The 11,994-nt window shown below is 39.0% G+C and overlaps 1 long non-coding RNA gene across 8 annotated transcripts in view; it reads left to right on the top strand.

Moving 5' to 3' along the window:
- Positions 1-11,994, top strand: part of LOC112651429 (uncharacterized) — a 146,227-nt gene that overhangs the window by 49,580 nt on the left and 84,653 nt on the right. The window lies entirely within an intron of this gene.

The following is an 11,994-nucleotide window of genomic DNA, read 5'->3' as shown; positions in this document are numbered from 1 at the left end:
AGTGGTCTGTTAGATAATCCCATGGACTATGGAACAGGCACTTGAATGAGTTTGGAGTTGAAAGGAGAAGAGCGGGGTAAGTCTACAAATATGTATCCTTCATATTTTGGGGACCATGTTCTACAAATACACAGTTCCCTGTCCAAACTATACAGCAAAGCTCTGCCAACTGCTTGCATGTAAACTGAGAAGTCTGGGCTTAATATAGATTACCTTTCTTTAAGTAACCACTTCTTCTGTATTCTATTTTTTTTTCTGCTGTTGTTGTTATGCTTTGTTTTGTTTTTGTTGGTATTGTTTTATTTATTGCCTAGGGGCAAGTGGAGGGGGGGGAAGGCCCCGTTTTGGGCCTGATTTTCCTCAGAGCTTCAGCTCTCTGCTCTCTGGCGCATAGCCACCTTGACCACACTGGCCTGGCCTTGAAGCTGTGCACACAAGAAGCTTGCTCTGCTGGAACTGCTCCTCCAAAAGATGCTGATTTTGGCATTCCTTTGTCTTTGTATCCTATTTCTTCTGAACTGTTCTTATTTTTGTGTTTAAAATCTCTTCATCTTCAGGAGTCTGTTTGACTCCTTTCTTACAGTGCAAGGACAGTACAGAGTGGGACCCATACCACTGTTGGGACAATGTGCTGTTATCGAGAATGATTCCATTCTTCACTGGGGTCTTGGTGGGACCAGTTGGTTATTAGATATACTGTAGTCCATGTCAGTAATCTTTGTTTTGTGTGTATAGCACTTGGTATGCCAGGAGAAGTTCCCCGTGTCCAGCCTCAAGACATGCTACTTGTTCCCTCCCTAAAACAGTGACAGGCATCAATTCAGTGTTGGTAATGTGGTGTCTCAGCTCCTATTCCCATTTCTTATGGTGGGGCTGCCACTTGTGCCAGTTGTCCTGAGAGATCCCCATCACTCAGTGTTGGCTGGAAAGGAGATGCTTTTGATTTTGAAGTAGAACAACTCTGAATAGACCCTTTTTCTCCCAGAAAACCAGAAACTTCAGACCTTCAGAGAAACTCCTGCTTCATTTCTATATATATTTTCATGCAGTGCATATTTGAATAATCTTTTCTTCCTTTTTTAAAAAAAGATTTTATTTATTTATTCATGAGAGACACAGAGGCAGAGACCTAGGCAGAGGGAGAAGCAGACTCCCTGCAGGGAACCTGATGCGGGACTTGATCCCAGGACCCCAGGACCCCAGGACCACGCCCTGAGCTGAAGGCAGATGCTCAACCACTGAGCCACCCAGGCATCCCGAATAATCTTTTTTTCTATTGCAATTATTGTTTTCTCTTCAGGAGAACAATTATTAATATATAGTGGTCCTCCATGGTCTCCTTCTAGGTACTTGCTATACTTTCTCTAACCATTTTCGTCCCAATCAAGTTCTTTTTTTTTTTTAAACTTAAGCATTGTGTGTGTGTGTGTGTGTGTGTGTGTGTGTATGTGTGTGTTTTCCTTAAGCCTACCTTCATGTCGCTGACCTAGTATTGTGCTTTGGGTAACTCCTAGTCCTTTCATAGAGTTCGTGTAATGGTAGTATTCCTTTGCTCCACTAGTTTCTTTGTGTATTACAGATTTCTTTCCTGTTTCAGAGCATTCATGTTTTGTGTAATTTTCTTGACAGGGAAAGGCAGTTGTAAAATACTATTTTTTTCAATATCTCTTGTGTTCCAGGTCTGTCCCATTCTCTCAGAGGTTTTGTGCTGGGTTGTTTCCTTTGCTTACTCATCTTTCAAAATGGACAATTCTATGCAAGTCCAAGACTGTAAATGCAGTTTATTGAATGAACTGGATGGGGTAAGCCTCAAACAGAAAACAACTTTATTCTTTCTTACCGTCTGTCACTCTGTGCAGTATCAAAACCTCTTTTCTATAGCCCTGACAGTACTTGGAGTTTCATAGCTTCTGCTGTCACGTTCAATAATAATAAACAGTCTCATTTTTCCATGCACAAAAATATCTGTTCAGTCTGATATCACAGCCTCAATATTGCTTCCAGTTTTAGACTTTACACTCTCCGCCCCCTCCTCCGCCCCAGTTTGAGCCTGACTTGGTCTTGGGTGCCTCTCTTGGAGAAGTTGGGATATGGCAGGTTAGCCTTGCATATTAATATGCTTTACACACTTCATCTTCCACTTGAGGATTGTTCTATTCCCATATGACTACAGATAGGGCTGTTGGAAAAAGGAACGGAATGTAAAGTTAGGGCAGGCCAGCTTTTAGTCCAGTGTTGATGTCCTCAGGTAAGATGGATGATCCTATGGGGGATCGTGTGTCCCCCACGCCTTCGTGTGTCCCTACTTTCCCTGTGGCACCCTGGGCCACAATGTGCAGTTTGTGACTATCTGGTGGTGCTGGTGTCTTCTCAGCTTCTGCGTTCAGTAGTATGAGGCAACGTATATACAAAAATACTTGACGTGGCATATGTTAGCTATTATTGCTGCTCTTACAAGTATGAATGGTCCTGTTGTTACCACTTTTTAGGAGTCTACTTTTAACCTTTTGATTTGGGTTCATTTTGTGTAAAAGAGGTGGTATTTAAATGGGAGATGATAACTACCAACTTGGCATTTAAAATTTAGGGGAAATTCTATATATTGTAGATGATACTCTTATAGAAAGAAAAGTATAGCTTGAGTTTAGTCCCAGTATTAAAATATACACATAAAAATATGGAAAAACATATGCACAAAAAATAGATCTAAAAACATTTACATAGTAACTGAAGCTCAAAGGGGCAATGGGACTTGTCTATTCTTTAACAGCTAACAACAACTACTGGATTATGAGACTTCAATTTCTATCTCTAAACTTGGGCCTTGGTACCAGTGGTCTCTCCTTCTGAAGGGAAAGTGCTCCATATTTTTATGACTTATTGAGTATGGAAGGGATTTTGCTTATATGATCTCATCTGACTCTTCCTGTGAAGAAGATGTGACATATGCTTTGATGGATAATGCAACTTTCCGCTAAGGAATGAACCTTACCTGTAAGGAGCAGTATTTGTGAACCTTTGCAAAAATGGCCACCAGATGTCACTCTAGACTAGCTTTTGTCAACTGAGACTTCAGTTTCCATTGTTCTCAAATTTGCTTGAGGGGGAAAATGACATCAAATAAAAGGCATGCATCCTAATGTTTCAAGTCAGAAGGAATTTTCTAGGGCTATCTTAAGACATACAACCAACCATGAGACCCCAATGCAGAAGGATGCTATGGATCCTGTTCTCTTGGAATTATAATTTAGTAGGAGAAGGCAGGGCCAGACACGTGAGAAATAAGAATCTGTTACCCTGACCCCTCTGCGTGTAAGTGGTATTGACCCAGACAGGGGAATACAGAGTAAGTGAAGGAAAAACTGATAACTTTGTATGGGAGAGAGTTGCAAGCTTTGAATGATGTCTATTAAGGTTAATATAGGACCTGGGAGAGGCTACATGGTAAGTTATGGAGTGATGGGAGGGAAGGTAGGCTCATAGCAGTGTGAATGAGCCAGGAAGCTTGGCCTGTTTGGACCACTGAGAGAACAGTAAGCCATGCTGGAAGGGATAAGCGGGTGGTGAGTGATATACAAGGCTAGCAGGGTCAGTGTTTAGGAGTATAGGCTCTAGAGCCAGGCTGCATGGGTCCAAATCCTAGCCCTGGTACAAACTAGTTGTTGGCACATGCTTTAGGGCATGCTACTTACCCATGCTGTGCCTCTGTTTTCTTATTTATAAAGTGAGCGCTTAATATAATACCTCACTCATAGGGTCGTGGAAAGATTAAATGACTTATATTTTTCAAGTGTTTAGAAGAGTATCCAGCACTTAATAAGTACTACATTAAATATATGTTGCATGAATAAGGTTCTGCATAAAACTAGGTCCAAGAAGTAAAAATAAGGTTAATGATTGAACACAGGCTGGGATGTGCCCTGTTCAATGAGCACTGTACATTAGTCATTGAAATAGACTCTGCGTAAAACTTAAAGCTATATTAGTGTTGGTAACTTCTATGTATTGACCTGCAACTAGGCGGTAGCAACTAACTGAAGTACTCAAATGCATTACTTTGATTTAATCTTTTCCAAAACATATGAGGCAGGTATTCTTATTATCCTTATTTTATGGGTTAGGGAAACAAGACCAAGAAGGAGTAATTAATTAATGTTCAAAATCATAGAAACAGCAAACGTCAAACCTGGGATTTATACTCAGAGCCTAATTATTTAACCACTATCTGAATTCTAAGAAGCATTGAAGAATATTATAAAATCATATTATTTTAGAGCCAAGATGGACTTTCTTGATACCGTAGTTCAATTCTCCCAATATATGCGTGAAGAAACAGAATCCCTTAGATATTAAAGGATTTAAGATCATTTGGTTGAGGATAGACAGTATAAGAACATGCATTTTCTGTTCCCAGTCCAGTTCTGATAATAAAAAGTTTTGAAAGTACATAGACTAAGCATCAAGCCAGTACATTGTTTTTATTTTTGTTCAAGAGACTGTGTTATACAATGTCTCCTTCCATAGGGCAACAAGTGAGAATACTGTGTTTTCTTTTTGCAAAATGGCTATCTAACAGCAATTTGAAATATTTTTTCTGTTATGGATGTAGATTAAAATGTCCCTAGAGTCAATTAACTGTTCTGGCCTCCCTGAGCACAATATGCTGTTCCTTGTTTAGAGCTCTCCTTTTTGTATGATAATCTGTTTTGTCATGTGTCTCCCCAGTTACAAGGCCTGCTTCTAATGGCAGAACCAAGGGGAGGCTCAAGGATATCATCTTTCCACAATTTCTTTCAACCCTGCCAAATTTTGCCCTTCAACAAATTATTCAATGTAGCAGTGATGTTGCTCTGCACACTCAAAATCAAGGCAGGTCACCAAACTCTCCCCAAGTCCCCATTCATCCTGTCAGACTAATTAGCCCTAATTTCTAATGTATATAAATTCTGTAGCTGCCATTGACAGCCCTTCAAGGCTTGTGACAGGGTCTTCTGGTTCATGTCTGTCCCTACCAAAGTACCTGTTATGGAGCAGACTTCAATTCACTCCATACGAAGCAATCTTTTGCTACATGAAGGAAGAAAAATACTGAGCTAAGGCTGTTTGTCATTGTTCTATTTGTCTGATTTTCACTGGCATTTTTATTTTGCTCCTGAGTTTGTATAAACACTAGTTATATTATGGAGATTTCTGTTCTTTAGGGCTTCATTAAAAAACAAGAGCAAAGGGTAAAGAGGAAACCTGTCTGGTGTGTGAAGCATTTAATCCAAAATGTGGGTTGAGTAGTGGGCACAGTTTCCCAACTGTATTCCTTGGGTCAGTTGTGCTATTTAGTGTGCAATAAGGTATGAGGAGTAATATATAGTTGGGGTACCTGGTGGCTCTGTCTGTTAAGCATCGGCCTTCAGCTCAGGTCATGATCCCAGGGTCCTGGTATTGATCTTGTGTGTCAGGCTCCCCTGCTCAGTGGGGAGTCTGCTTCTCCCTCTCCCACTCCCTGCTGCTTGTGTTGTCACTCTCTCTCTCTCTGTCAAATAAATAAAATCTTTTAAAAAAAGTAATATACAGTCATTTCTTAGTGTCAAGGGGCTCATTAACATAGCAAAGGCACCAATAAATTTGATAGTATAAATCTGAACAAATTAAATATGTTTGAACTATATTTTACAAACTTGCTGAAAGTGTAGAGCACCTACTAGCTGACCTCTTATAGAAATATTGCTTTAAGGAACATTAGGCAATATTAGTTTCACCAAAAGAGCGTAGGTTTGGATATGTGGAAAAACTACTTAGCTGCAGTCATTCCTGCTTGAACTATGACCCAGGGGCTGCAAGTTCCCAAATTACACACTACTAGACTGTACTACATAAGGAAGGAGCTTGTCCCGAATGTCGGTCAGTTACATCACCAAGCATTACTGGGTTCAGCTAAGGAATCCATATGTGTGATCTCATAGTCTGTTATAAGTCTGACACTTGGAGAAGTATCAGCAGTCCTGAATGTTGGGTAATCCTTTGACCTTCTTGATCTTCATTTCACTTACTCTCAAATTATTGACTAGGAAAATAAACTCTGGGTTCTATAATTTTAAACCTGGCAATTTTCCCAAGTCCAGAGTTTTGGAACAAAATGGAGTACTTCTGTTCTCCTCTGACATAACCTATGAAAACCATAAAGATTTGACCTGCATATTCATTTCCAGCTAGCAAAATGGACACATTTAAAATTCTTATTGTGTCCTAAACAAGTGACCAGTAATGCTGACCTATAGTTTTTCCCCTATTACTCTTGTTAAAGGCCCCTAGATATTTGGGATTTTGTCCCAAATCATCAAGTTCAGCAATGCTGCTTAGTATTTAAATTGTGCTTGCAATAATGGTGTATCTGTGTCTTAGATGATGAACAGATTTTGTCATAGACTTTTTTAGTGCAGTTGTGACGTGAGGTACAGGATGAAGACAGCTGGAAGACTGAGGATTTGAAAAGCACTATTATACTCTGAAAGGAGTGGGCACTTTTAAGTCATGCACACTGGAGTTCAAATTCTATCCCCAATATGTACTATCTCTGTGACCTTGGACACTTCTCATTAGCCTTTATGGACATTAATTTTCTTATCTACAAGCCCCAAATAACTATTAGTTTTATAGTTTTAAAAAAGTAAAGACAGATGGGAGTGAGAAAAATATAAAATTAGAACAGAAGAAGGGTTCAAGGAGAGACATGTGGATATAAAAATGACAACTCCCCAAAGTACCGGTTTGATGCAAAGATAGAGCCAATTCACATTGCTCAGATAATTCAATAGAAGATAAACAAAGCTAGAGGTTTGAGGAGTTTGGAACCTGTGTTAATAGGCCCAGGATAGAGTCAACAGTGGTAGTCTGGGCAGGAATAATGAGAATGGCAGCTTTATAGGATCGAAAATGGCAACATGAACATTTTCTATTCTAGTAAGAGATAAAGATAGATCAGAGTGGGGAGTTCAGTAAGAGAACTCTAAGTGTCCTGGAAGGAGGTTGGAATAATTCTCAGCAGGGTGACAAGGCTAAAGGTATCAGGTGAGTCAATTTAAGAGTTCTCACCAAACTTGTCACCCTGCATGGTGAGTTTGAGTTCACTTAATCCTAAGTGAAACTGAAATAGATAGACTTTTAGGGGCTTGCAATTAACAAAGGATCTCTGAATGTTACATAGTGATTTCTCCAGAGTAAAAAGTCCTAATTATATAGTACTTCCCAATAGAGCATTTTTACATGCATTATTTCAGTGGGGCATTTCCACAGCTAATAGGTGTCAGAAAGGCCAAATGATTAGTATAAGGAGGCACAGCTGATACTTGGAAGAAGGAAGATTGATATAAAATTTAATTCATGTAACTTAGCTTTTCCCAGAATGATAAAGTATCTCTTCCTAAAGGTGAAGCTTATCAATTTATATCCATCCTGTTCACTTGTACAAACTGGAAGAAAATTGTGGAAGAAAAGTTTTCCTGAAAAAGTCAGTAAAGGTGTAGCTGTGGATGTGGCTGACACAGCTTTAAGGGTTATTTCTCAAAATAAGCCAATTTGTTGAAATATAGCTGCAAAATAATGGCCAAGTGCCAATACAGTCACATATTTGAGAATATTTACACAAAGTTGTACAAGCTGAAAAATAAAACCGCAGGCCTTTGTTAGTCGTGGACGGTTTAGGTCAGAGAGGATAAGTAGATTGTACTCAAGCGACTACTTTCCCTTTCCATGACTGTGATAGACATCAGTAATGGATCTAATATCCTTTCCCATTGGATCTATAGGAGACTTCACAGTTCTTTTCAATTTGTGTTCCTGGCAGGCACTGCTAAGTGTTCAGAATTGGCTTATTTGCCATTCCTGCTTTAGGCACAGACCTGCCCAACAGTCTGTCTTAGCTTTGCAGTCCAAAGCCATTGTAAAACCCTGCTGTTTTTTCTAGGTAATATCCAAAAGTAGATTTTCACTACCTTTATATGGCTGAGATCTATTAACAACATAGCCTAATCTGTGCAAAATTAGGTAAACATTCCAAAGAACAAGAAATTTGTACAGGAGCTGACAACTGGTACTTTGTTCTACATCTTTGAGGATATGATCATTTCTGTTTGGTGAGGAGACAAAGTGGCCCTCCAGTAGTCATTGGTGGATTTCCTTCTCCAAAAACGTGATTGTTATGCACTTAGCTCCTGCAGTTGTAAAATTTAATTTTATTCCGGGGACCCAGAGAAGTTGATCTGTTCCTTTAGGAAGGAAAACTGTCCAATGCATAGTTCATTGTTGCTAGTTCAGAAACCAGATATTTGATTCATAAAGTGTGAGACAGTGCTTTAAATTAGAGGCTCACTGCTGTACCCTAATGGAGTACCCATGGCACTCAATGTAACAAAGCAACATGAGAGAGTAGAGTTGTTTTACAGCTAGGGAAGTATGACTCACTCAGGGAGTTTTGTTTTCTTTTTTTTTTTTAAGATTTTATTTATTTATTCATGAGAGAGAGAGAGAGAGAGAGAGAGGCAGAGACACAGGCAGACGGAGAAGCAGGCTCCATGCAGGGAGCCTGACATGAGACTCGATCCCGGGTCTCCAGGATCACACCCTGGGCTGAAGGCGGCGCTAAACCCCTGAGCCACCGAGGCTGCCCAGGGAGTTTTCTCAAAGTGTATTTGCTTATATTTTTCATTTCCCTTCTTTCCTCCCATCCCTGAGTTTTCATTTATTCTAGTTTCTGTGGGGGCAGGGGACTATTGAGAGTAAATGTATCTATTAGAAAAGTTCCTCCAAGTGATTCTGAAATCTCATGCCCCTCCCCACCTCAAATGAGAACTTCTGATATAATGAAAAACTCACCTAAATTTTACCTTGAGAGACATTCTTAGATTTGACTCTTGGTCCTACCACTTTTCCTAGTAAACTAGGTTATTACTCAGATCTTGCTTGGTTGTAAATGGCAGAAGCCCAAATCAAACTGGCTTTAGCAAAAGAAAAAGAGTTTTTAGCTGATGTGCTTAAAATATTCAGGGTTGATTCTGGCTGGCTTCAGATATAGATGGATCAGTAATCTAAGCGGTATCATAAGGACCATATATTTCTCCATTTCTTTATCTGTTCTTTCCTCTGTGTTGGTGTTCTTAGATTCTATGTGGTGACCCTCAATCACTTTAGGATTACTTCACTCTGATTATTCAGTAAACCTCCAAAAAAGGAAGAAAATGTCTTTCCCCAGGAGATTCTCAAAAGGCCTTAGCCCCACCCTTTGACTTGATGGTGTCTTGTGACCAGTACTCTACCTCTCTCATGAATAAATAAATAAAATATTTTTAAAAAAGCTACAACTCAAATGTATGTGTCTCAAATGCTGAAATTTTAGGAACTATTACCAGAAGTAAGCATGGGATGATAACACTGAGGAGAATGAGCATTGAAGCAACAGGGTCTGTGCCATAACTTGGGGAGGGAATAATTAGTTTAAAAAGCCCCTATCAAAAAAAAATAAAAAATAAAAAAATAAAAAAAAATAAAAAAATAAAAAGCCTCTATCTGTCTTGACTACCTTTCTACGTGTCTCATGACCCTCTTTGTTTTTTTTTTTTTTTGGTGTCATTTCGTGAATGGCCTCTTCAACCCATATTTAACCAGATCTTCATTCTAACTTATTATCTAAATAATAAAAATGTGCCACTTTTCAGGGGTGCCTGGGTGGCTAAGTTGGTTAAACATCTCCCAGAGTCCTGGGATCAAGCCTTGCATTGGATTCCCTGCTCAGCAGGGAGTCTGCTTCTCCCTCTTCCTCTGCCTTTACCTTGGTTTGTGTGTATGTGCTCTCTCTCTCTCAAATAAATAAAATCTTTTTTTTTTTTTTAAAGTGCCACTTTTTATAACTTGGCTTCTCCTACCCCCTACCAATTGTCCTTACAATGATAGGCTAACATGAGTGAAAATTTAGATTGGGGTGGAGTTTCTGATCACTTTTAAATCCTACAATATTAAGTCCTGTATATTTCACAGAAAGTTTATTTGTTATTTTCATTTCACAAGACTGAAAGACTTTCTCTTCCATCTTGCAAAGATATTGTTAGCTAAGAATATGAAATCCAAAGCATGGGCCCAACGCAAGACACTCTGTCTCATTCACATGAAAATCACTTATTGAGTGCTAATTCTGTGTAAGGCTGAGTGATATATAAAGATGAATTGCTGTCTTATAGAGATAAGACCCAAGAATAAATCATTATAGTACAAGATAGATGGTAATCTCTGTCATAGGAAAGGAATAGATGAATTGCTGTGAGCGGATATAGGGATGACTGTGGTCTAGATGGACTCTGGGGTGCTGTGCTTGGGCATCTTCTGACTTTGAGTAAATGACTTCGCATGTGCTTAGGCTCAAGTCAAAAGCACGTTCACATTTAATTCTGAGAGAAAGGAAAGGCTTTATGAAGGAGAAGAGGTTGAATCTGAGCCTTGCAGAGGTAACTAAGATTCAGAATTAAGTTGACTCCAAGAAATCTTGCTGAGGTCTCCTGTTTTCCTGGAAAAGGAACACTTTAACTCATTTGCAGCCACTAGATCCTTAGCTAGGGGGTGACAGCTAATTGTCAAAATGAAAAAAGTAGACACCCTGGTATGGACGTGGATTGAAAGAGGAAGTGCTAAGCACGGCCACAGCCTGAGGAGCGAAGAAAAGGCAATGGGAGTTGGAGACCACATTCTGTGTCAAATAGTCACTGAGAACAAGGAGAGACCTATAGATTTAAAACAAAGATCTATAGATTAAAACATCTCTTTAAGAAAACAAAATTGGGAAGGCAATATGAAAGGTAATAATATAAGTGAAGTATTTTGGAAATGGATATGCACCGTCTTCTAAAAGTGAAATTTTCATTTTATTTTTAGAGATGAAAATGAGGATGCACAAAGGGACAAGCTGGTATGTTTCCTTACCACAGATAGGCTCTGTTCTGGGTGTTGAGGACACAGTAGTGAATAAGAGAACTCCCCGTTCTCAGGGAGCCTTTGTTCTAGTGTGGGAAGAAGATGAGGGAACAATTACATACATAGTGTATTTTATGGCAACCTATCCAACTCAGGGCTAGAATTTGAATCCTTTTCAAATAACTGACCCTAACTATCCATTCTAGTTCCTAATCTTAATGTAAGATCTTCCTTACTAGTAGTTGTTCAGTAATCCTTTCATTATTTAATCCATTCATTTATACTTTGATTCAATAGATATTTGAGCACCTACCATAGTCCAGGCTTTGTGATGGGCACTAGAATACAACAGGGAACATGATGGACAGTGAGCTCTGCCCTAAAGGAACTTATTTTCTAGAATAATGTTATCTAATAGAACTTTTCTGCAGTGATGGAGGTGATCTATATTTGTGCAGTCCAGTATAATACCCACTAGCTACTGTGAACATTGAAGTGTAGCTAGTGTGACAAACTGAATTTGTAATTTTATGCACAGTTGATCCTTGACCAACACAGGTTTGACTAAACCAATCCACTTACATGTGGATTTTTTTTAAGTACGACACTGTAAATGTATTTTCTCTTCCTTATTATTTTCTTAACAGTTACTTTAGCTTATTTTATTTTAAGAATACAGTATATAACACATACAACATACAAAATAAGTGTTAATCAACTACTTATGTTTTCAGAAAAGCTTCCAGTCAACAGTAAGCTATTAGTAATTACATTTGGGGGTAGTCAAAAATAATCAGATTTTTGACTAGAGGGAGTCAGGACCCTTAGACCCCTCTTGTTCAAGAGTCAACTATAATTTTAATTTAAATATAAAAAGCAGCATGGAGCTAGTATCTGAGATGCACAGCATAGTTCTACTATCTGTCACTCACAGAAGGAGTTAAAGGTTCTCAGGGAACAGAGGGAAGAGCCCAATAACAAGGAAATGGCTTGGCATGTTTGAAGGAGTGAAAAAGAATGGCTGAAGGCTGCTAAGAAGTAGTG

The sequence above is a fragment of the Canis lupus genome, chromosome 4 (genome assembly GCF_003254725.2).
Source record: "Canis lupus dingo isolate Sandy chromosome 4, ASM325472v2, whole genome shotgun sequence".
Classification (NCBI taxonomy): Eukaryota; Metazoa; Chordata; class Mammalia; order Carnivora; family Canidae; genus Canis; species Canis lupus.
This window is presented reverse-complemented; position numbering and strand designations above follow the sequence as displayed.